This window comes from Bombina bombina, chromosome 4, assembly GCF_027579735.1.
Source record: "Bombina bombina isolate aBomBom1 chromosome 4, aBomBom1.pri, whole genome shotgun sequence".
Taxonomy (NCBI): Eukaryota; Metazoa; Chordata; class Amphibia; order Anura; family Bombinatoridae; genus Bombina; species Bombina bombina.
Genome location: NC_069502.1, coordinates 472,026,104 through 472,051,507, shown reverse-complemented (window position 1 = coordinate 472,051,507; position 25,404 = coordinate 472,026,104).

Sequence of the window (25,404 nt, the reverse complement as noted above, 5' to 3'; positions counted from 1 at the left end):
CAGTATTCTAGTTTTGCCTCTGTATTTCTGGGTTAACAAAGTTATTACAGACTTAAAAAAATATAAGAATATTAGTCCTCTATATTCTGTAAAATGTGGAAAAGTTTATTTGAAAATCAGTTCTGAATGTATAAATTTGTATTGTGGATCTGTATGATGGTCAATCACACATTTTGACATTAAATTCATATCTGCTAATTAATATTCACATCTGCTAATTAATATTTGTCATCCCCTCACTTGCGTACTTGATCTATTCCACACATGTACACACTGGCAAACATTAATACAGTGCATAGTACATTCTAGATTCTATACGCCCATGTTACCCAAAACGTAAAGGTCACTGCCAATAAAAAACAAAGGTTTATCATGTCTCATTTTTTAATAACTGCTGGGACAAATTTCATTGCTCTTTATTTTATTATGACCCTGATCACAATTTTTTGGTCGATTTGCTCCTGATTTTTAATTTCCAATCAATTGGGAGTCAAGTTTATCTGAACTCACAGTCACAAATGCTTGTTCCATTTTACAAGTTCAGTAATGTAGATACAGGCATTTTGAATGCCACTCTCATGAATGAGTTTGGACTTACCATGCATGGAAGTTCATCCCCAATACAAAAAATTCAATCTATTGCTACCTCGTTTAAGAGTTGTGGTTTACAGTTTTAACAAGTCAAAAGTCAAGTAAAAAAAAAGTTATAAGCATTTTGCAGTTAAACTTGTAGTCATCATTTTGTTTTTAGTATACGACAAACAACAGAAATAAATCTTCTTTAAAAGAATACTTGTGAAAATATTGCAAAATGACCATATAAGGATAGAAAAAGGGTGTACAGTCTGCCCATCCTGACAACCTAAAAGATGCATTCAGATGGGCTAGCAGTGGTGCGGATAGAAACAGACTTCAATAGTTAAATAAGTTGTCAGGGCCGCCACTAGAATTTTGGGGCCCCTGATTTAACCATTGATCAGGGCCCCCCTTTGACATGTGCAATTTTTGACCAAGTGACTAAAACGTATATTAATCTTAAGTGTAGTCAAACTTAAAAATGTTGTAAGGGTAGTAACACACAAACACTGAAACCCACAGACACACTCATACACTGAAACACACACTCACACATAAGGATTCACATATAGACACTCTAGCAGACACGCAAAGAAACACACAAACACACTCAGACACAGACACCCAGACACTCAGCACTTGTTTACATTGACCTGACAATAATGAGGTAGACTACAAAATATGGAGTTCTGATTATCATTTTGTCAAGGAAGATTCCAACTAAATGATGACAACAGCATGCAGTAGCTTAAAGGAAATGCCCTGAGCTGCCTAAACAATAATTGAAAGGTTAAATGGTGGATTGGTGACTTCCGGAAAGGTCCCATTAGTCTCAAAGTCTGTAGAAAGATGTGAATAATCAGTGTTAAGGTCAAAATGTCCTATAAAGGAACAGACAATGGACACACGCACACACAAACTTGCACATACACCCAAGGAAACACAGACAGAGACAGCCTCAGAAAACACACAAAGACATACACACACACACACACACACAGAGACACCCACAGAAAACACACAAAGACATACACACACAGAGAGACAACTACATAATACACACAAAGACATACATACACACACACCCTCACTGAGACATCCACAGAAAACACACAAAGACATACACACACTTTCACAGACATACCCACAGAAAAAAACATAATTTATGCAAGAACCTGATTACCTGATTAATTTCTTTCATATTGGTAAGTTGCTGTTTTGCAAATCTGATCAACTGAAGCTTCATTCTTAAAAGCCCACAAAGTGGAGACTGATCTAGTGGACTGTGGACTCCAAATAAGCCTTATGAATCAAAAAACTTTAACCAAGATGCCAAGGAAATGGCAGAAGCTTGCTGACCTTTCCTAGAACCAAAAAAGACAACAAATAGACTAGAAGTCTTTCTGAAATCTTTAGTAGTTTAGTAATATTTCAAAGCTCTTACAACATCCAGAGAAAGTAAGGATCTTTCAAAATAATTCTTAGGATTAGGACACAAAGATGGGACAACAATTTCCCTATTAATGTTGTTAGAATTCACAACTTTAGGTGAAAATTTAAATGAAGTCCGTAAAACTGTCTTATCTTGATGAAAAATCAGAAAAGGTGACTCACAAGAAAGAGCAGATAATTCAGAAACTCTTCTAGCAGAGGAGATAGCCAAAAGGAACAACAATATCCAAAGAATGCATAGGCTCAAAAGGAGGAGCCTGTAAAGCTTTCAAAACCAAATTAAGACTCCAAGGAGGAGAGATTGATTTAACAACAGGCTTGATACGGACCAAAGCCGGAACAAAACAGTGAATATCAGGAAGCTTAGCAATCTTTCTGTGAATCTGTGAAATAAAACAGAAAAAGCAGAGATTTGTCCCTTCAAGGAACTTGCAGATAAACCTTTATCCAAACCATCCTCAAGAAACTGTAAAATTCTAGGAATTCTAAAAGAATGCCAGGAGAATTTATGAGAAGAACACCATGAAATATAAGTCTTCCAAACTCGATAATAAATCTTCCTAGAAACAGATTTACCAGCCTGTAACATAGTATCAATCACTGAGTCAGAGAAACCTCTATGACTAAGCACTAAGCGTTCAATTTCCATACCTTCAAATTTAGCAATTTGAGATCTTGATGGAAAAAGGGTCCTTGAGACAGAAGGTCTGGTCTTAAAGAAAGTGGCCAATGTTGACAACTGGACATCCGGACAAGGTCCGCATACCAGAACCTGTGAGGCCATGCTGGTGCTACCAGAAACATAAACGAATGTTCCATGATGATTTTGGAAATCACTCTTAAAAGAAGAACTAGAGGTGGAAAGATATAAGCAGGTTAGTAAAACCAAGGAACTTCTAACGCATCCACCTACTCCGCCTGAGGATCCCTGGACCTGGATAGGTACCTGGGAAGTTTCTTGTTTAGATGAGAAGCCATTAGATCTATTTCTGGACCCCACATCTGAACAATCTGAAAAATACTGGATGGAGAGACCACTCCCCCGGATGTAAAGTCTGACGGCTGAGATAATCCGCTTCCCAATTGTCTATACCTGGGATATGTACCGCAGAAAATAGACAAGAGCTGGATTCCGCCCAAGCAAGTATCCAAGATTCTTCTTTCATAGCTATGGGACTGTGAGTCTCGCCATGATGATTGACATATGCCACAGTTGTGACATTGTCCGTCTGAAAACAAATGAATGATTCTCTCTTCAACAGAGGCCAAACCTGAAGAGCCCTGAAAATAGCACGGAGTTCCAAAATATTGATTGGTAACCTCGCCTCTTGAGATTTCCAAACCCCTTGTGCTGTCAGAGTTCCCCAGACAGCTCCTAAACCTGAAAGACTTGCATCTGTTGTGATTACAGTCCAGGTTGGACGAACAAAAGAGGCCCCTTGAATTATATGGTGGTGATCTAACCACCAAGTCAGAGAAAGTTGAACATTAGGATTTAAGGATATTAATTATGATATATTTGTATAATCCCTGCACCATTGCTTCAGCATACAAAGCTGGAGAGGTCTCATATGAAAACGAGCAAAGGGGATCGTGTCCGATGCTGCAGTCATGAGACCTAAAACTTCCATGCACATAGCCACTGAAGGGAACGATTGAGACTGAAGGTTCCGACAAGCTGAAACCAATTTTATTAGTCTCTTGTCTGTTAGAGACAGAGTCATGGACACTGAATCTCTCTGGAAACCTAAAAAGGTGACCCTTGTCTGAGGAATCAATTAACTTTTTGGTAAATTGATCCTCCAACCATGTCTTTGAAGAAACAACACTAGTTGATATGTGTGAGGTTAGGCAAAATGTAAAGACTGAGCTAGTACCAAGATATCGTCCAAATAAGGAAACACCGCAATACCCTGTTCTCTGATTACAGAGAGTAGGGCACCGAGAACTTTTGAAAAAATTCTTGGTGCTGTCGCTAGGCCAAATGAAAGAGCGACAAACTGGTAATGCTTGACTAGAAAAGAGAATCTCAGAAACCGATAGTGGTCTGAATGAATCAGAATATGAAAATATGCATCCTGTATGTCTATCGTGGACATATAATGACCTTGCTGAACAAAAGGCAGAATAGTCCTTATAGTCACCATTTTGAAAGTTGACACTCTCACAAAACGGTTCAAAATTTTCAGATCCAGAACTGGCCTGAATTAATTTTCTTTCTTTGGGACAATGAATAGATTAGAATAAAACCCCAGACCTTGTTCCTGAAACGGGACTGGTATAATTACCCCTGAAAGCTCTAGATCTTAAACACACTTCAGAAAGGCCTGAGCCTTCATTGGGTTTGCTGGAATGCGTGGAGGTCTTACTCTGAATCCTATTTGATACCCTTCAGAGACAATGCTCTGAATCCTTTGATTTTGGACAGAATCTGCCCAAATGTCTTGGAAAATGGTTAATATGCCCCCCACCAGCTGAGCTGGAATGAGGGCTGCACCTCCATGCAGATTTAGGGGCTGGCTTTGGTTTCCTAAAAGGCATGGATTTATTCCAACTTGAAGAAGGTTTTCAATTGAAACCTGATTCTTTGGGGGAAGGATTGGCTTTCTGTTCCTTATTCTGTCAAAAGATCGAAAATGATTAGAAGCCTTAGATTTACCCTTAGATCTTTTATCCTGAGTTAAAGAAACTCCCTTCTCCCCAGTAACAGTTAAAATAATTGAATCCAACTGAGAACCAAATAAATTGTTACCTTGGAAAGAAAGAGATAGTAATCTAGACTTAGATACCATATCAGCATTCCAATATTTAAGCCACAAAGCTCTTCTAGCTAAGATAGCTAAAGACATAGATTTAACATCAATTTTGATTATATCAAAAATAGCATCACAGATAAAATGATTAGCATGTTAAAGCAAGCGAACAATGCTAGACAAATCAGGTACCTGGTAGGATTTTATATCCCATACGTCACTAGCTCATGGACTCTTGCCAATTACATGAAAGAAATGCATAGGCATACACACCCACCCTCACAGAGGCATCCAGAGAAAATACACAAAGACATACATACACACACCCTCACAGAGGCACCCATAGAAAAAACACAAAGATATACGAACACACCCTCACAGACATCCACAGAAAATGCACAAAGACATACACACACACCCTCACAGAGAGACCCACAGAAAAAAATACATACACACTCATAGAGACACAAACAAAAGCACAAAGACATAAGCACAGACACCCACAGAAACACTCACAGGAGGTAAAATTTCTGCACATTGCATCCCCTAAATCAACAGTGTGTGACATGCATGATAAAAATTGCAGAAATTAAGAGATCACTTTTTAAAGAATCATATTTGTAAATGTACAACCAAAAATAATTATGTGATTCAAAATTGTACATTAATAATCTAGGTAGATGGCTAGATGAAGAAAAGTACTTTTGAAAGGTTGACATATGTTTGTTCCCCCCCATTTTCCCCAATTAAGAGCACCACTTCCCACTGTCAGTTGTACTTATGGATTTTGAAAATGCTGTACTCTATATGGTCTTGGTGGAACCATAAGCTGTGGTGCTCAGTCTCATACCATTAGATCTGGTTGAATGCAGGATTTAGGCTTGTTTGTATGTATTTCAAAATTATGTCAGCTGTAGTGTAAACTGAACAGTGTTAAGTTAACCTGTTTAATTTCAAACACTGAGCAATCTTAGTCTGAGAGTATAACATTGTATGCAGATGTAAAAATCTTAAATAAAATGCCTCCTTGCATCTGGAAAGTCCTTGCATAAAGGGGCAGTAAACTGGAATGTGATTTAAAAATATATATTAATAGAAAAAACTCATATCTGCCAAAAGGGCACCTACCATTGGTGTATTGAGGAGGAAACATTTCTGCATGACTTTGAATATAGAATTTCAACAGCATTGTCAAATAATCATAAATACACTGCTGCATATTGCTAAAAAATGTGCTTTCATGGACGCCTGGCCCCACCATACAACTACTACCACACTAAAGTTACAATCCGAAATTGCACAAAGAAATAAGTAAGTCCTACCTCCTCTGCAAATGAAAGCGATCTGCCGTCTGACTCAGACACACACTGTACAAACTTAAGTGCCAAGTCTGTCTCACACTGTGCATAGTGGTTTAGTGCACACACAGAAATCCTCTCAAATGCTAATGCTTTATTCCTTGTAATAACATTTCCCACACTCAATAGTACTCTGCTGTAGTAATTTAATAAAAAAAGAAAAACATTTTTTTTTAATAAGTTGTTCTTGCCTCATGGGGCCCCCTGGCCCATTGGGCCCCTGACAGGAGTTAACCCTGTCACCCCCTGATGGCGGCCCTGTAAGTTGTGATTAAGCATTCTCCTTTAAAAGTATTACTTTATTAATGCCAGTATTGTTAGTGACAAACATGACACTGCAAGTGAGACTTATATATGTATATGATTATGAATCTATACATATGTAAATGTGTACCCTGTTGACTGTACAGGGAGTGCAGGATTATTAGGCAAATGAGTATTTTGACCACATCATCCTCTTTATGCATGTTGTCTTACTCCAAGCTGTATAGGCTCAAAAGCCTACTACAAATTAAGCATATTAGGTGATGTGCATCTCTGTAATGAGAAGGGGTGTGGTCTAATGACATCAACACCCTATATCAGGTGTGCATAATTATTAGGCAACTTCCTTTCCTTTGGCAAAATGGGTCAAAAGAAGGACTTGACAGGCTCAGAAAAGTCAAAAATAGTGAGATATCTTGCAGAGGGATGCAGCACTCTTAAAATTGCAAAGCTTCTGAAGCGTGATCATCGAACAATCAAGCGTTTCATTCAAAATAGTCAACAGGGTCGCAAGAAGCGTGTGGAAAAACCAAGGCGCAAAATAACTGCCCATGAACTGAGAAAAGTCAAGCGTGCAGCTGCCAAGATGCCACTTGCCACCAGTTTGGCCATATTTCAGAGCTGCAACATCACTGGAGTGCCCAAAAGCACAAGGTGTGCAATACTCAGAGACATGGCCAAGGTAAGAAAGGCTGAAAGACGACCACCACTGAACAAGACACACAAGCTGAAACGTCAAGACTGGGCCAAGAAATATCTCAAGACTGATTTTTCTAAGGTTTTATGGACTGATGAAATGAGAGTGAGTCTTGATGGGCCAGATGGATGGGCCCGTGGCTGGATTGGTAAAGGGCAGAGAGCTCCAGTCCGACTCAGACACCAGCAAGGTGGAGGTGGAGTACTGGTTTGGGCTGGTATCATCAAAGATGAGCTTGTGCACACACAGATATCCCCCTAAAATAGCTAAAACTAAAAACAAACTAAAAACTACTTCCAAAAATATTCAGCTTTGATATTAATGAGTTTTTTTGGGTTCATTGAGAACATGGTTGTTGTTCAATAATAAAATTAATCCTCAAAAATACAACTTGCCTAATAATTCTGCACTCCCTGTATACAGCCTCTCCAATAGTGATGAATAGAGCTTTAATGAACTGATAACATGTATGTTAATAAATTATTATAATGTCTCCTGTGGCCATTTCAGAGTGTTATACATATGTGAAAGATAAAAGACTATTTGCAAATAGTCATGAAATAGTGTTAGAGTTGTCCAAAATGCCTGTTTGAGGACTTCTCAAGTGTCTAGAGGTGTCAAATTTGATCAGCCAAAACTGGGCTCGAAAAGCTTTTAAAATGTGACTTGAAAATGTGTTGTGATCACTAAGAACTTTTCCCCTACCTGATTCAGTTTTTGAAAATATTTCTAAGGAATGGCAGAAGCCATGTATTCATTTGTTCAGACTAAACAATATATACAAACACTAATAATCTCTGTAGATGTTATTGCAAGAAAATATGTATATTTAGATAAGAACAATACTCCTCTTAACAAACAAACCACTGCCTTCACATAGTCTCTCCCAAAGTAACTGTATCATAAGCTTGTGTCAATATAGGAAGCACAGGTATGCCATAACAATTTTTAAAAGCTTTACAAAGTATACAATTGATTGGAAATAAATAAAGTCTGCTGTTTGTTGTGAATCCACCTTCTGATATGGTTTGAAAACTAGAAGATGGAACATGAACTCCCTGTATTTAAACTGTGGAGGTTAGCAGTAAAAACAAAGCATTTCTAATGTTTTTAATGATCTTGAGAAAGACGACTGTGTTCATTGAAGCGTGTTGCGCAAAACAAAAATAAAAGCTGTATTCTTCTTTTTGAAAGAATAATCATTTGATCTTTATTAAACTGGCTGAAAATTTGATTCAATTTCCAGTGAGTATTTGAATTTTTATACACATTGGTTGTTGTTTCTACACACATATGGATTTTTATTCCTAGTGTTACCAAGAGGTTACTCCACATTGGAAAATTCTGTTGCTTTTCAGAGGTGCTTTATTGAGCCAAAGAATACTCCTAGACCTGCGCCCCTTATATCGACAAAAGCTTATGAAACAATTTATTTTGTTCAATCTACCAAGTTTAAATCTATGTTTCTTCCCCCTTCTTTCAATACAGAGATTTGGGGAAACTGTTCCTAAGGTAGATGCAGCTATTTCCACTTTGGACAATCATATTACTATTTTTTTTGTTTAAAGCTGCATAGGTTAATGAGGATATGATTAATGCTATTTCTGTAATACCTTCAGAGCAGTCTATGCTTCCTTATCTAGTAAAATTATTAGTTCATTTCCTTCAGTGATTAACAGCCACCATTTTTTATCTAGCTAGATATTTTGCCACAGATGTTCAAGATGTTTTTCTACCTGTTCTTGTAATTAATAGCAAGTTGCACACTTAGCATTCTAGAGATTTATATATGATTGCTACTCAGGTTAAAGTTTGGCATAGGGAAACATGTCAAGCAATCGGATATTGTTGATCATGTTGTACTGGAAATGTACAATATAAAATAACTAAAACATTTAAAAAAAATTTTTTATCTCAACTCGTAGTAAAATCAAAACCATGAATGATTTTAGCCCCTCGGTCTGAAAGAGATACAGGAAAAGATTATTTACAAAAAACAGAAACTACTAATAATATAAAATGGATAAACTAATTACAGCTATTGGCCGAGTTGAAAGTCCAAAAATCTCACAAGCTGCAAAAATGGATGACACTTTGTTCTAAAAGTACTGCCCAGTATATGGGATGTGCATCCAATTCAGGCCCTGAGTGCAATACATGATTGTGTACTGTATGGATTTTCTAGAGTCTACATTTAGCTAGAACACCCTTACAGACGCAGTTAGTAAGCATTATTAAACGCTAACTTTGAAGGCGGAGTGTAGGATTTAAGTAAAAGAGGGGTTTTTGTGACACAATTTGACTTATCATCACATTGGGCCAGATTACTGGTGGTATTACAAGTTTATGGTTAATATGTATTGTGTATTCAGTAGTACAGTGGGTTAGATAATGCAGGTGCATAATTTCCCTCAGATAACAGATTTCTGTAAGGGACAGCACTAAAACACATATAGGATAATCGTGGACGGCAAAGCGCCAAAATTCGGCTCTTATTGTAGAGTTTTTGGATAAGTTTTTTTCTAACCCACACAATTGAAAACTATAACAGTTAGTACATGGTTTTCAAAAATGTTAACAGAGAAACAGTATTTTTGATGCATGTGAGTGCAACACTTAACTGATCAGTTGTAATACAAACACTGCTATCACTTTCCATTAAAAGTGCACGGTATGATATATAAGTGTTGGGTACGTTAAAAATAGTTTGGTTAACATTTAACATAACATTTTCATTCTGTATGTCCCAGATTAAAATCTTTTTGGCAAACACTTGAAAAATAACACAGATCACCCCTGTTTTATCTCTTTTTTTATATTTGCAAAACTACTTAAAACTTTCAATAAAACCAATAATTCAATAAGGCAAAAACAGTTGTACTGCATATTACATATTGACCTAGTCCCATAGATGTCTGATATGTTGCGCGGGGGGGGGGGGTTCATGTTGAAAATGTATATTGCATTTTCCACTGACTGGTTAGTGGGCCTTCATGCTAATAACATTCGTATTTGCATTAAGTCCCCAATATATAAAGTCTTACACATGAAATGAGAACTGCTTGCTCAGCAGAAAGACACTTACAACTATGGGAACATGTTTCAGACATGGTTGATGTAAATGACTTTGATTGTAAAATATTCATGAGTCCGTTTTGTTATGGATAAGAAGTGTAGCTCAAAAGAACAGAAGGTGTCTTAGAGACCATGTAAACACAAACAATGGGCTGGCCGAGAGCATTCTGAGGCATTCCAGGGGCGTGGTCAGGACTGTTACTTTACACTAATGCTAAGCATGCGGAACTCATGTTAACTCTATAGCCTTTTTAAATATCTCTGCTCACAGGTGTGTCTCAGATTGCAAAATTGACACGGTTTTCTTGATTTTCTTTTATCGTTTATTGTTTTCCAGTTTTAATTTTGCATGTTAGTGTGGATTGTTTTATGGGAGATTAACACCATTTTAATTAGCTTATTGTATAACATTTTTGATGATAAGCAGCCTTTACAGTGGAGCTTGTTCAATGAGGCGAATGGTTACAAGATCCTCCAGTGATTATAATGAAGGGTCCCTTGAAACTCATTGATATGATGAGGGACAGGTAAAACATGAAAATAGACAAAAACCTATAAGAAACAAGGAAACTGTACATTATTAGAATATCTTCTTGTAAAGATTTTCACAGATTATTCCCAAAAAAGTTAAAGATATGTGTCAAAAACAAAATAGTGATAACCGCCTAACATATTTTAATGCAGGTTTTTCACTTAACCAATAATATTAATGATATATTTGCAATTGATGTTTTCATATACTTCTTAACAATTTCGTAATTGGCATATTTAAATCTTATAAGACTTCACTGGAATCTTAAATGAACATTTAAATAATTGTATGTAATTAGTGTACATCTTTCATATTTAATTAAAGTGATTTCAGCTTATTTGGTGGTTGATGAATGGATTGACATAAGCTTGAATTTAACAAAAACACAATATCTCATTCAATAACCAATGGTAGATCATTTGTGTGAACTAGTGGGTAGTCCTATGACACTTAACTGCAATGAAAATGATTGAAGTCATAAGTTATCATCTATCATTAGCCATTAATTACATTACAAATTAATAACAAGATAAAAGCAGGAATAACTTCTTCGGTCTTACACTTTTAAATTGAAAATGCTTTATGGAATAAAATATGTCATATTATGAATTCTCTTCCATTAGCATAGGGTCTGAAGTAAAGTGACAGAGCTTTCTCCTGCCAAAAACTTCAAACTCCTTCAGTGCTTAACATGCAATTAAGAAATAAACTCCAGCTTGTCTTGCGTCACGGCTGAGGACTATAAATAACTAAAAACTGGCTGTCAAAATATATTTATAGCTTAGATGCTTCCCTAATGCAAAATGGAACACTAGAGCAGACTTACTTAATAGATGACACAAGAGAAGGTTGATAAAAGATTCACTCTATTTTTTGCATAGATGATGGGTATTCATTTTGATCAGGGATGTATTTACTTAAGTTTTTCAAGTTACAAAGACCTTTGGCAACCTTGAATGCTCTAGAGTATGCCAGTGACTAATCTCCCGTGCACCTATTGCTTTATTTTGCTTTTTAATACCACTGCAATTTAGGAACGTCTTATGAGGCCTTTATGAAAAGTATCCCCTAGGGAGAGAAATTAGTAACTAGCAAATATTAAGGAATTGCTATATGCAGTAACAAAACCTTTTACTCAGCAGAAATGTATGACAATAAAGTGTTAAATAATTTGTTAATAAGTTCATAGAAGGATAAGTTGCAATGCATGCACTCACTCTATAGGTTTTCCGTGGTCTATGCTGCAAAGTGATGAAGCGCATTTGTGTGCATGCGAAACGTGTCAGAAATATGGGAGTGTACCACTAAATGGTATGTTCCACACACTATAAATGGTTGGTTTCTACTGGAAGCAAGAACTTACGTCTTCTTTTCAGTAGCACGTGTCACCTTAGAACATCCCATTCATTAATGTTGCAAATACAAATCTTTAAACAAGGTTTTCACAGCAATTGGTAGTAATCCATGTGTCAACATTCCAATGTCAAAAGAGCAGCCCAAGAGAACAAAATATATTTAAAAATTCCAAACTTTTATTTCATTATCAAGTAAAACAGTATGATACAATCCATATGTAGACTTATGCAACCCAACAGCTACATAATCTATATGCCAATCTAGCCAACTACAAGATGTGCACAACATAATTGGCCCAATATACTTTGATATAGTGCAAAACTGTCTTTTTTGGCATATTTTCAAGTATTCCAAGATGATTATCCTGCGTATGTGCAAAAAAAACCACTCTGAAATGGTCAAAGACACCATTTTATGTGTAGACACTAGGTAGTGGGCAGAACAGATATTTACATATGCTTGGGCATTTAATAGACATATAAATAGTATCTCATACAGCAAAGAAGATCTGCAGGAAACAAGAGTAAACAGAATTAATCACAGAAAATATTAAAATGTTGTTTAGCAATTGTGTTCTTAAAATGTTTATTTCATACTTCTTCTAAGTTACACTCATCTTGCCTTACCAAATGAGACTTCTAACATCAATCTTGTGTTTGTGATCAGAAGATAACAGTCTGCAGTTTGGTCTTGTGTATTGGCGACCAAGACCCTTTGTGAGGGTTAAACACGCAGTAGTGCAGGGGGATAGTCTTAAAAAGCACTAACGAATTACAGCATGCATTATTTTACTATTATGGTCCATTAAAGGGATATGAAGCCCAAACATTTTCTATTATGGTTCAGACAGAGCATGAATTATAAACAACTTTCTCATTTACAGTACTTCTATTATCAATGTGTCTTCATTCTCTATGTATCTTTTGTTGAAAATTAGGCATGTAAAGTTACAAAAATACGTAACTAAACTGCCATCGTATCTGAGGGACTCTACCCAGATACTAAATATACTGGAGGGTATAGAATGGGAAGACAAATACACACTGGTTACATGCGACGTTGCTTCCCTCTATACCAGTATACCACATGAAGGTGGGATAGAGGCAGTTAATTTCTTCCTGAAGAAAGATTGTGATCTACCTGAATTACAGAGACATTTTATCCTGGATGGGATACAGTATATCCTCACGCACAATTATTTCTCTAACGATAGTACATTTTATAAACAAGTATGCGGTACAGCCATGGGGACCAGGTTCGCGCCTAGCTATGCTAATTTGTATATGGGCCACTGGGAACTCATTTTTGGGAATCCTGCCCAGCTAGCGCGGACCTGGTCCTCTACAATAGGTATATTTATGACATCATTATGATATGGAAAGTTTCCATGGATGACTTGAGACACACAATAAACATTATGAATAACAATATCAACAATATCAGATTCACATATGAAATGAGCAAAAAAGAAATAACTTTTTTGGATCTTAGAATTGAGATTGTTAATGGTAAATTAGAGACGTCCACTTTCTTTAAGGAAGTGGACTGCAACAACTATATTCACAAAGAAAGCTGTCATCTCGAAAGATGGAAAACAAACATACCTAAAGGACAATTTTTAAGGCTGAAAAAGAATTGCTCTGACCCAAACAAATGGGAAGAGCAATCCACTACCCTAAAAGAGAAATTTTTAGAAAGGGGTTATGATGAAGATACTCTCAACAAGAACATTGAAGAAGTGAGACAAAAAGACAGAAAAGATCTCTTAGTATACAAATCCAAGACAGTAAATACTAACCTTGGCCATTTTTCCTTTGGCAAAATGGGTCAAAAGAAGGACTTGACAGGCTCAGAAAAGTCAAAAATAGTGAGATATCTTGCAGAGGGATGCAGCACTCTTAAAATTGCAAAGCTTCTGAAGCGTAATCATCGAACAATCAAGCGTTTCATTCAAAATAGTCAACAGGGTCGCAAGAAGCGTGTGGAAAAACCAAGGCGCAAAATAACTGCCCATGAACTGAGAAAAGTCAAGCGTGCAGCTGCCAAGATGCCACTTGCCACCAGTTTGGCCATATTTCAGAGCTGCAACATCACTGGAGTGCCCAAAAGCACAAGGTGTGCAATACTCAGAGACATGGCCAACGTAAGAAAGGCTGAAAGACGACCACCACTGAACAAGACACACAAGCTGAAACGTCAAGACTGAGCCAAGAAATATCTCAAGACTAATTTTTCTAAGGTTTTATGGACTGATGAAATGAGAGTGAGTCTTGATGGGCCAGATGGATGGGCCCGTGGCTGGATTGGTAAAGGGCAGAGAGCTCCAGTCCGACTCAGACGCCAGCAAGGTGGAGGTGGAGTACTGGTTTGGGCTGGTATCATCAAAGATGAGCTTGTGGGGCCTTTTCGGGTTGAGGATGGAGTCAAGCTCAACTCCCAGTCCTACTGCCAGTTTCTGGAAGACACCTTCTTCAAGCAGTGGTACAGGAAGAAGTTTGCATCCTTCAAGAAAAACATGATTTTCATGCAGGACAATGCTCCATCACACGCGTCCAAGTACTCCACAGCGTGGCTGGCAAGAAAGGGTATAAAAGAAGAAAATCTAATGACATTGCCTCCTTGTTCACCTGATCTGAACCCCATTGAAAACCTGTGGTCCATCATCAAATGTGAGATTTACAAGGAGGGAAAACAGTACACCTCTCTGAACAGTGTCTGGGAGGCTGTGGTTGCTGCTGCACGCAATGTTGATGGTGAACAGATCAAAACACTGACAGAATCCATGGATGGCAGGCTTTTGAGTGTCCTTGCAAAGAAAGGTGGCTATATTGGTCACTGAATTGTTTTTGTTTTGTTTTTGAATGTCAGAAATGTATATTTGTGAATGTTGAGATGTTATATTGGTTTCACTGGTAAAAATAAATAATTGAAATGGGTATATATTTGTTTTTTGTTAAGTTGCCTAATAATTATGCACAGTAATAGTCACCTGCACACACAGATATCCCCCTAAAATAGCTATAACTAAAAACAAACTAAAAACTACTTCCAAAACTATTCAGCTTTGATATTAATTAGTTTTTTGGGTTCATTGAGAACATGGTTGTTGTTCAATAATAAAATTAATCCTCAAAAATACAATTTGCCTAATAATTCTGCACTCCCTGTATTTCTAGATTTATCTTTTGGAGGTTTTTTAGTAATATTATTTTTAGTAATTTTAGTATTGTTATTCAAGACAGAATGATTTAATTATTAACATATTTTATCTTATTTTATCTTATTTTATTTTATTTATGACAGGATGATAAAATTATTAACATATTTTATCTTATCTTATCTTATTTTATCTCACTGTAGAGCACCATTGCCAGATACACAAAATAGCACTTTTACTTATTATATTTAACCTGGTATATAAAATACCATTTATTTTATTTTAACCATTATTATAAATCACAACTCCCATTAATGTCTTAACTGTTATTCAATGAAATAACAAATTATGACCCATTAATGGTATCCAACGAAATAACAAACTAAATAGACAAACTCCCATATTCTAACACACATCCAAGAAAGGGGGCTTAGGTATACTATGTAACATAGGCCATTCACACCGCAAAAATGAAATACCGGATGCACTGGCATGGAAACCGGCAATGTTGGTAAACAACGAGTGTACCGGAAGTGACGCAATACGCAATGACGTCACTTCCGGTTTTCCGTATGTATACAAACATCCGGTCTGTTGATCGCAACAAGCCCAGTGATATAAACCAACAAAATATATGAATCAAACATTTAAGCAACAAAATTTAACATTAGATCAATTGGGATAGCATTAAAACATATGAGAAAAGGGGTATAGTGAAAACGGAAAGAGGAATAGAAACATCACTTCCGGGTCACGCTAGGATAGCGTTTTTGGCGCCAAATTCACGACCCTTTGATTGGCACAAAGCACTTTAAATAGCCACCATAGCTCACCAGAAAATATAGTCTTGAGAAAGGCCTAACTAAGAGGCCGAAACACGTTGACAGAAATTGGTGAGCAACTTTTCAATATTTCTATCACATTTGTAGCATTATTGCACTATGTTATTTTGTTGTTTGCAGGTTTTATAAGGATAGAGTCTTTGTCACAGACTGAATACCTTAGAAATAATACACCAACAACAAACCATCTACTAAGGAGAAGGAGGATTTACATCAGTCACTATTCATATTACACATAATTTTTAAAATACAGAACTATCATTGGATAATGACTTGGATATAATATTTTTCACAATTTTGGTATTTCACAATCACTAAAAACACATTTTTGGATTTAAGACACAGAAGAATTTGATTTTTGATTTTTAATTTTTAATTTTTGATTTTTCACAATTTTTAATATACTTTCATTTTTTCATCACTCATTATTATTATTTTTTCAACATTTATTTTTTTAACATTATTTTTTCACTTTTCACTGAGGAGGACACATCAAATAAGGGACTAGAGACTCTTTGAAACTATTCAATCACCTTAACCGGTTGGTGACTAAACAAAAAAACTCAAACCTATGATTTTATTATAATTTTTTAGGAATGTTTTAGACATTTATGTCAGCACATTGTGTTTGTAATACAATTCAAGATTGTCATTTACTGTAATTGTATGCTTTTCACATGGATCCATGTTTTTAATTACATGTCTTCAATTTGATTGTACGTCAACAATAAATTTGTATATTGACAAACCTATTTACTTTTTAACATTTAATAATCCAATAATATATATTTGATAATATATATGAGAATTGTTTACATCAGAAAGTCAGGCATATCCGATATTGTCTAGGCCCACTTCCCATAGCCTCTAGTTAGGCACTTTTTGATATTCAACTACCAGAGCATGAAATATAAACAACTTTCTCATTTACAGTACTTCTATTATCAATGTGTCTTCATTCTCTATGTATCTTTTGTTGAAAATTAGGGATGTAAACTTAGGAGCGCTATTTCCTGTCATGTAGTGCTCCAGATGCCTACCTAGCAGTGGAGTCTCCTCTATAGGAGCACTTGAGCACGTGAACCCCCTGGGCCTGGGCCTGACCCCTGATGAGCAAATAAAAAACAAACAAAAAAAAAGTGAGAAATAAAATAAATAAATAAATATTTAAACTTGTTTGTTAATTAAATTAAAAAATACTCCTGAAATACTCCAGGCTCCACAGTAAAAACATTAAAATTGCCTTATTTAGGCTGAAAGTGGAATGGGCATTTGCCTAATACTTCTATCTATCGCACATGATGTGCAGTGCGATAGCTAGAAGAATAGGCAAAAGCTCTTCCCACTTTAAAGCTGCATTGACAGCAGCGCCACCTACAGGCCAGCCCATAGGTCTTCATAACCGCACAGCTCTTAGTGTGCGAGAGCCAGCTGTCACGTGACACTAGCACACTAAGAGCTGTGTGTGGAGGCAGTAGCGTCACTAGGGGGGTGTGGCCTGCACCGGGTGACACTGGTGGGTTTTCCCATTTGAGAAAGAAGCCAGTAAACATTCACTGCGCGGGCTTTTGCACTTGCAGACAATGCAGAGAGGAGTGGATGGAGCTGGAGCAGCTACTCGATACCGCTGCTGAACTTGAGGCACCATGTGAGAGGTATGCAGTGGCAGGCTGTTAGACCGGTAAGAAATAAGCAATGCTATGGCTCCTATGTTTAGGGATCCCAGACCCCCACAAATTAAAATATATGTCCTGGTTATATTTTATATAACACCTGACTGTTAGCACAGCACTTGCACATTTAATCAGCACATATAATTTCAATGTGTGGGGGTCTGGGATGAAGGATGAGCAGCGTTACGCTCTTTGTTTAAATGCTTTACATTTTTATGTGCCCCCTCCCCCCCCCTTTGCTTCTGAAGGATGGAATTCATACTGAGGCATGGGGGTTGCAGCACATCTAGCTGCCGATGTTTACATTATAACTTATAGTGTAAACATCGGCAGCTAGATGTGTGCATCTATAACTCTCAAATGTTTTCTTGTGTGTTTAACATATCAGGCTTGCAGCTTTAAACATTTACAAATGGGCTTATCAAATAGAGCAGCAATGTATATGAGCTAACTGAACTAGGGACGCTGCATGTGTTGGATCCTTCCTGTTAGTCACTTCTTGATTGAGCAAGAGCAATTAATTAAACTGCCTAACAAGGAATGCAGACTAACAGTTCAGAGAGTAGCGCTTCTCAGAGACACAGACGAGTCATTAACTTGCAGGTTTATCTGCAGCCTCTCCTGAAAATCCAAAATACACAAGACAGAGCTAATCATAAATCACCTGAGCTATGCAGGCTGTGAAAGGGGAAAAGTGTTCCTTACTGGTAACACTGAAAGTGGCATGGACTGTTTAATTTAACTCTTAAGCTGCTGTACATGTAGTATAAAAAAAAATTAGGCACAATTTACCCTTCCCTCTGCAGTTTCACACACTTAAACAGATTCTTGCAAAAAGTCTAATTGGATCTATAATTATTAAAATTGTGCATCTATATTTTCACTAATTGGCTACTAAAATTAATTTTGTTAAAAAAATCAATAAAAAAAATCAAAACTTGAAAAGAATATACAGTCTGTAAAATATATATATATAAGTGCATTTCTAAAATATTAAATTGTGGATGTTAAGGTTTTGAATTAATTTTATCTGCCTTTAAGTTATTTATCATTTCTTCTATGTTCCATCCATCAACTTTTTGCTTGTGAATGCATACACCAATGAAATCCAGTGCCTATTTAATTGTATTTGGTTATTGCTGCTATAGAGAGTATAGCTAGATGTTACAATAATTGACAGCCAATTGCTTATAAATTTCTTAACATCAGCCTTAAACTACTAAGCCTGCATTGCTATCTTTTTTTTGTTGTAATTTAGGGTCAAGTGTCTGAGTATATATACCAAACACAATTTATTTTGTGTGATCATGCTATCTTAGAATGTAATTGCCCTGATATATATATATATATATATATATATATATATATATATATATATATATATATATATATATATATATATATATATATATATGTATATGTGTGTGTATATATGTCTGTGTGTGTGTGTATGTAGATATGTATGTGTGTGTATATATGTCTGTGTGTGTGTGTGTATGTAGATATGTATGTGTGTGTATATATGTCTGTGTGTGTGTGTATGTAGATATGTATGTGTGTGTATATATATGTCTGTGTGTGTGTGTATGTAGATATGTATGTGTGTGTATATATGTCTGTGTGTGTGTGTATGTATGTATATGTGTGTGTATATATGTCTGTGTGTGTGTGTATGTAGATATGTATGCGTGTGTATATATGTCTGTGTGTGTGTGTATGTATATATGTATATGTGTGTGTATATATGTCTGTGTGTGTGTGTATGTAGATATGTATGCGTGTGTATATATGTCTATATCATAGGAACAAAGCAAATTTGATAATAGAAGTATAGAAGTAAATGGTGCGCTCTGTCTGAATCACAAAAGCAGATTTTTTATTTCAAATCCCTTTACATGAACTTTATAGGCAAAAACAGTTTATTGTGTATATGCAAGAACAGCAAATATAGGTTTGCATTAAATAGATTGCAAAGAAACAAAGTAGAGACAGCACCGCGTTTAACTGTTGCAATGCAGGCACTGACAGGGATTGCCACTTCCCATACATAGAATTCAATTAATAAACCCAGCCAGAATTATTTTTTTATATTAAATTGATTATTTATCCATCAAAATATTAGATTTTTTTTTCTCGATGGACTTATCAATTGAATGAAATAGATAGTTTAAGACCCATTTAAATTTATACTTGCAGGAAATATTTGTTATATACTGTGGTATTCATTCTTAAGGCTGATAAGTATGAATCTTACAACTGTGTTGGTTAGCAGTAGACGTTCACAAGCTTGACATGAACTGTCAGGTTTATTCACAACAAGAGCAGCTGTTATTCAAAGAACAACAAAAAAATATCATTTTGAAAAACAGGATAAAGAAATAAAAAATAACAGAACAAAAACATCAGAAATTTGCTTTGCTTGATGAGCTTCAGCTGACAGGCTATGAATCAAAAGTCCTGTTTAGTTATTCAAGTGGAAAACTATTTCAAATGTATTCAAATGAACATTAACCTTGCGTTTTGATTATCATGCATATGTAAAACTAGGGATTTTATCATATTCATTTTTACAATTCAGTGTAAGCCACAAAGAATATGGAATTATTATATTACAGTATAGATTTAAAGGGACAGTCTAGTCCAAAATAAACGTTTATGATTCAGATAGAGAATGTAATTTGAAACATTTTTCCAATTTACTTTTATCACAAATTTTGCTTTGTTCTCTTGGTATTCTTAGTCGAGCGCCTCATGTGTAGGATCAACAGATATAAAAGCCAGTAATAATAGTAGTAGAGCCAAATGGGTACTCACACACTTCACAAGCACACCAATGTGCTGGTAGTAGCCGGCTGCAGATTCAAATAGGTGTGGCAGCTCACCTCTCAGGTAGTACTGTGATGCTGGAGATGAAATAGGAGACACAGAGAAAAAGAAGCACTATATGTGCAGACTATTAAAAATATAACTGACAATATTTTCAGTGGTACAAATGGTTACTCACATACTTCATGAGCACACTTATGTGCTGGTAGGAACAAGCTGCAAATTTTAGGCAGGTGTAGCAGCTCACCCCAAATCAGATTTCTTGATGCTGTAATCAAATGGCTCCAATAGGTAACACAAAGTCACAGAAAGGTAGAGAGACTCTTATGTATCAGCAAGGCAGTAGGTAGGTAAAGATATCCACTCAATGGCGTATTTCCCGACACTCGTGTGATTCTACAGCAGAATGGGTTTTCTGCTGTAGAATCACACGAGTGTCGGGAAATACACCATTGAGTATTCTTCTTCACCAATATGAATAGAGAAAGTATATTACTGTGACCAAGTGTCACAGAGACAAGTGCCAGATAAATGTGCCACTGTGAAATAGATAAAGTGCATCATACTGCGGTGTGTCACAGTAAAACGAGATAGATTAACTGTGCATGAAATGGTTATTAAAATAGAAAGATGGTACCATAAAGATTACTTTCCTCATCATAGAGAAAAGAGTCTATTTACCTCTTTTTTAAATATAAGAAGCACATTTATTGCATATAATTATTTATAGCAATAGACTATACATCTGTGTTTTATGTGTTTATTATTCTCTGTGGTAATATTGCCAAATATTCAATTCCAGAAAACATAAAACAAATTTCTGATTCCTATATATTTACTTCATTAACATATCTGATACACGCTTGTGAAAACTCATGTAAAAGATCAATAATATTTGTGCTACAGTTGGGACACATAGTAATCAAATGAAAACCTACAGGGGTACTTGCTACAAAAAGGTTGAGAAACACTGACTAAACCCATTCTCGCATACATAGCATTCCCCTCTTTTTCTCTAGTTCTTGTTTGCATTTTGCTTTATACATGAGACTTGTACACCACATATGGTGGACTTCTGGTGTATAATTTCCAAACACAGCTAGGGGCTTTCATAACCGGCAACAGCAAAAATAATACAGGGTTAAACACTTAAACACCAATTAGGTATAGCAAAATAATATCATATATGACTTGAGGGTATGTTTTACACCTGGTTTGAGAAATCACCTCTATTAATATCTGGTGTAGTTTCAGGTAGGTTTTTGCAAAGTTGTGTTTAAAAAATTAAACATATTTAAATAAGGGATCTTTTAGTTGATTTTGGAATGGATAAGGAATATAAGAGGCTCAGGATACCACAGATAATGCATGTATATTTCTAGAAACTAGACATCAGGAGTCTCTTGCACTTTTCAGATTAAAGGGAAATTTCAATGCAAAAATAAAATGCCTTGATTAGTTACAGTTTGTAAAGTTTGCACAGATATCCCTTGCTACCTATGTGCATGTCTCCTGGAAAGGCATTAAACATATAATAAAAGTCTTGTTCAGGCGATGCAGCTACTAAACAGGACACATCTGGTGAGCCAATCATAAGCAACATATGGATGTAGCCGTCAGTCACCACCAGGTTCTAGTCTCCACAAATACTCTCAACTCCATATCCAAAGAATGTCCCCCAGGACTACAAAATATTGCTGTTGACAGCATTTTAGAGGTTAAGAGTGTATGACACCAAAAATTAACAGGAGATTGATTGTTGCACACATTTTCCAATTTAGAATTTATTTCTGTATTTAAAACAAGTATACCTGAACAAATTACTGATTGACCAAATTGAAAGTTGTCATCATGATATATTCAATTTATTTGGAATTTGTTTGACTATGAAAAACTTAAAGCTACAGTCATGGGAAAAAGAAAGTACACCCTCTTTGAATTATATTGTATTACGTGTCAGAACATAATAACAATGATCTGGTTCAAGTTTAAATAATTGGGAAAATTTACCACTCTCTCTCTCGGGTAGGGTTGGTTTGGTGAAGATGATTCTCTTCCCCAGACTCTTGTACACACTCCAAATTCTACTGAACTCATACAGAAAAAAGAACTCAAAACCTTAAACAAAGCAATATTAACTTTCATATGGAACAATAAAAAAAACCTAAGAATTAGCTATTAAAAAATGACCTGTACACCAACACTGGGAGGAATGGGACTAACAAACATTGAACACTACAATTGGGCTGCCTTGATCAAATACTTTATAGACTGGTTCTAATAAAAAGATCACTTCACAAACTCTAAACTAGAGAGACAACTCATTACACCGTGGTGCTTAGCTATGCTACCTCACAAGCAGAAAACATAGTGAAAGATGCCCCGCTGCTACACCAACCTATTAAGACATGGTGGAAATGTTTCAAGAGACTGAAAATCCAACATCGGTATACAACCCATATGCCCCTTCAAGGTAACCCTGACTTCCCAGCAGGCTTTACTACAAAGACATTTAGACATTGGGAGGAGAGGGGAATAGCTACACTTCATCAGGTTGTATCCAGGGATGGGAAAACTATACGGTCATTCCTAAAGCTCCAAATAGACTTTGACTTACCCAACTCCCACCACTTTGCCTTTCTGTAGATGCGCCATTATTTCTCCGACTTTCTAAAACACCCCATGCCAGCACTGGACAGTGACATATATAAATTAATAGCTATAGCGAAAGGAGGAATGACATTTCCTACACATAAAATCTACTACAAGAGCAATATCATGACTCCATGACCTCATGTTTAATGAGAACCTGAAATTCACTCCTTAATCAAGACATACCTGAAACATACATCACACAGAGTTTTAAAAAGGTGAGGAAGACCACTCTATCTGCCTAAATCAGAGAGTCCCACACAAAACTCCTACATAATGCTTACGTAACCCCTAAGCTTTTTCCTAAGTGATGCCTCTGGTGCCGGTCTGAGATGCTCACATCTGAACCCAGATGTGGTTCACATGATGGTACGATGCCCAAGACTGGTCAAGTTCTGGGGCATGACACAAGTGTGGCTCCGCCAGCTTAGTGCTGACGACATTGACCTTACACCTGAAGCCATACTCTTCCTAAAAACTCAGATTACCTCTAAAACTAACTCTCCATTCATACACAACAATATCTTACAGGCTAGGAAACTAATACTAACACAATGGTTAAAAGACACACCACCCACCCTCTCCCAACTAAAAACACCTTTCATACTCCACCTCCCAACAAACATACTAACACAAATCATTTATCCACTTAGGAACTTTGAATATATACTAGAGGCACAGTTGAGGGGAGAATGGCAGTTGGAATTCAGAGTCCGAATGGAGGATACTTAAAAACAGGGTCAACCGAGAACAATGACAAGACCACAAGAGCGATGCCCCAGATTCTATGGCTTCTTGGTAGGGAGTTTGATAGATTAAAGATATGTTAATAATATTATAGGAGCGCCTAAGAGATGGCTAAGGATATTTACTTAAAATTATTAACATTTATTGTCAGCAATAAAAAATAATAACAGATGGGTATATTTATAGTTAATTACAATTGAAGTAAAAACATGGATCCATGTAGTTAAAAAAACAAGTGAGCAATATATTGCAAATAGTCCTGTAAATGGCAAGTGGAAAATCCTACTATAAGTGTCCAATTATGTTTTCTTAATCCAATGAGTGGGGATATATAGCAATGAGTCCGTAGAGGATAGTTTGTTCCTTCCCAGGATTAGTGAAAAGTGTAAAAAAATGAAAAAATTGTGAAATAGAGAAAAAAAAAATGAAAAATAGTTTGAAAAAATCAAAAAAACAAAATGAAATTAGTGTAGAAAAAATAAATATCCAAAAAAGATTGTGTGATTATGAAAAAAGTGTAAAATATAATATACTATTGGGTTAGTGAAACCAAAAAAATATATCAATAGTGTGATAATCCTTCTTATTGATGAATCCTCAAATTGAAATTTTAAACGCTGGGAAAGTACAGTTGGAGAAAAGATACAATTTTTTCAAAGTCTAGTCTAGGATAGTTCCTGTGAGTAAACAAAATACAACATAGTTCATAAGAAGTCAACGCATTTCGTCCCTTCCTTAGGCCTTTATCAAGACTATACTATGGTTTACTATGGTAGCTTAATTTATAGGTATCAGTGTCCAATCAATAGCGTTGTTATTTTGGCACCAAAAAGTGTTACTTTTAAACCGGAAGTGATAGCCTCCTTATACAGGGAGTGCAGAATTATTAGGCAAATGAGTATTTTACCACATCATCCTCTTTATACATGTTGTCTTACTCCAAACTGTATAGGCTCGAAAGCCTACTACCAATTAAGCATATTAGGTGATGTGCATCTCTGTAATGAGAAGGGGTGTGGTCTAATGACATCAACACCCTATATCAGGTGTGCATAATTATTAGGCAACTTCCTTTCCTTTGGCAAAATGGGTCAAAAGAAGGACTTGACAGGCTCAGAAAAGTCAAAAATAGTGAGATATCTTGAAGAGGGATGCAGCACTCTTAAAATTGCAAAGCTTCTGAAGCATAATCATCGAACAATCAAGCGTTTCATTCAAAATAGTCAACAGGGTCGCAAGAAGCGTGTGGAAAAACCAAGGCGCAAAATAACTGCCCATGAACTGAGAAAAGTCAAGCGTGCAGCTGCCAAGATGCCACTTGCCACCAGTTTGGCCATATTTCAGAGCTGCAACATCACTGGAGTGCCCAAAAGCACAAGGTGTGCAATACTCAGAGACATGGCCAAGGTAAGAAAGGCTGAAAGACGACCATCACTGAACAAGA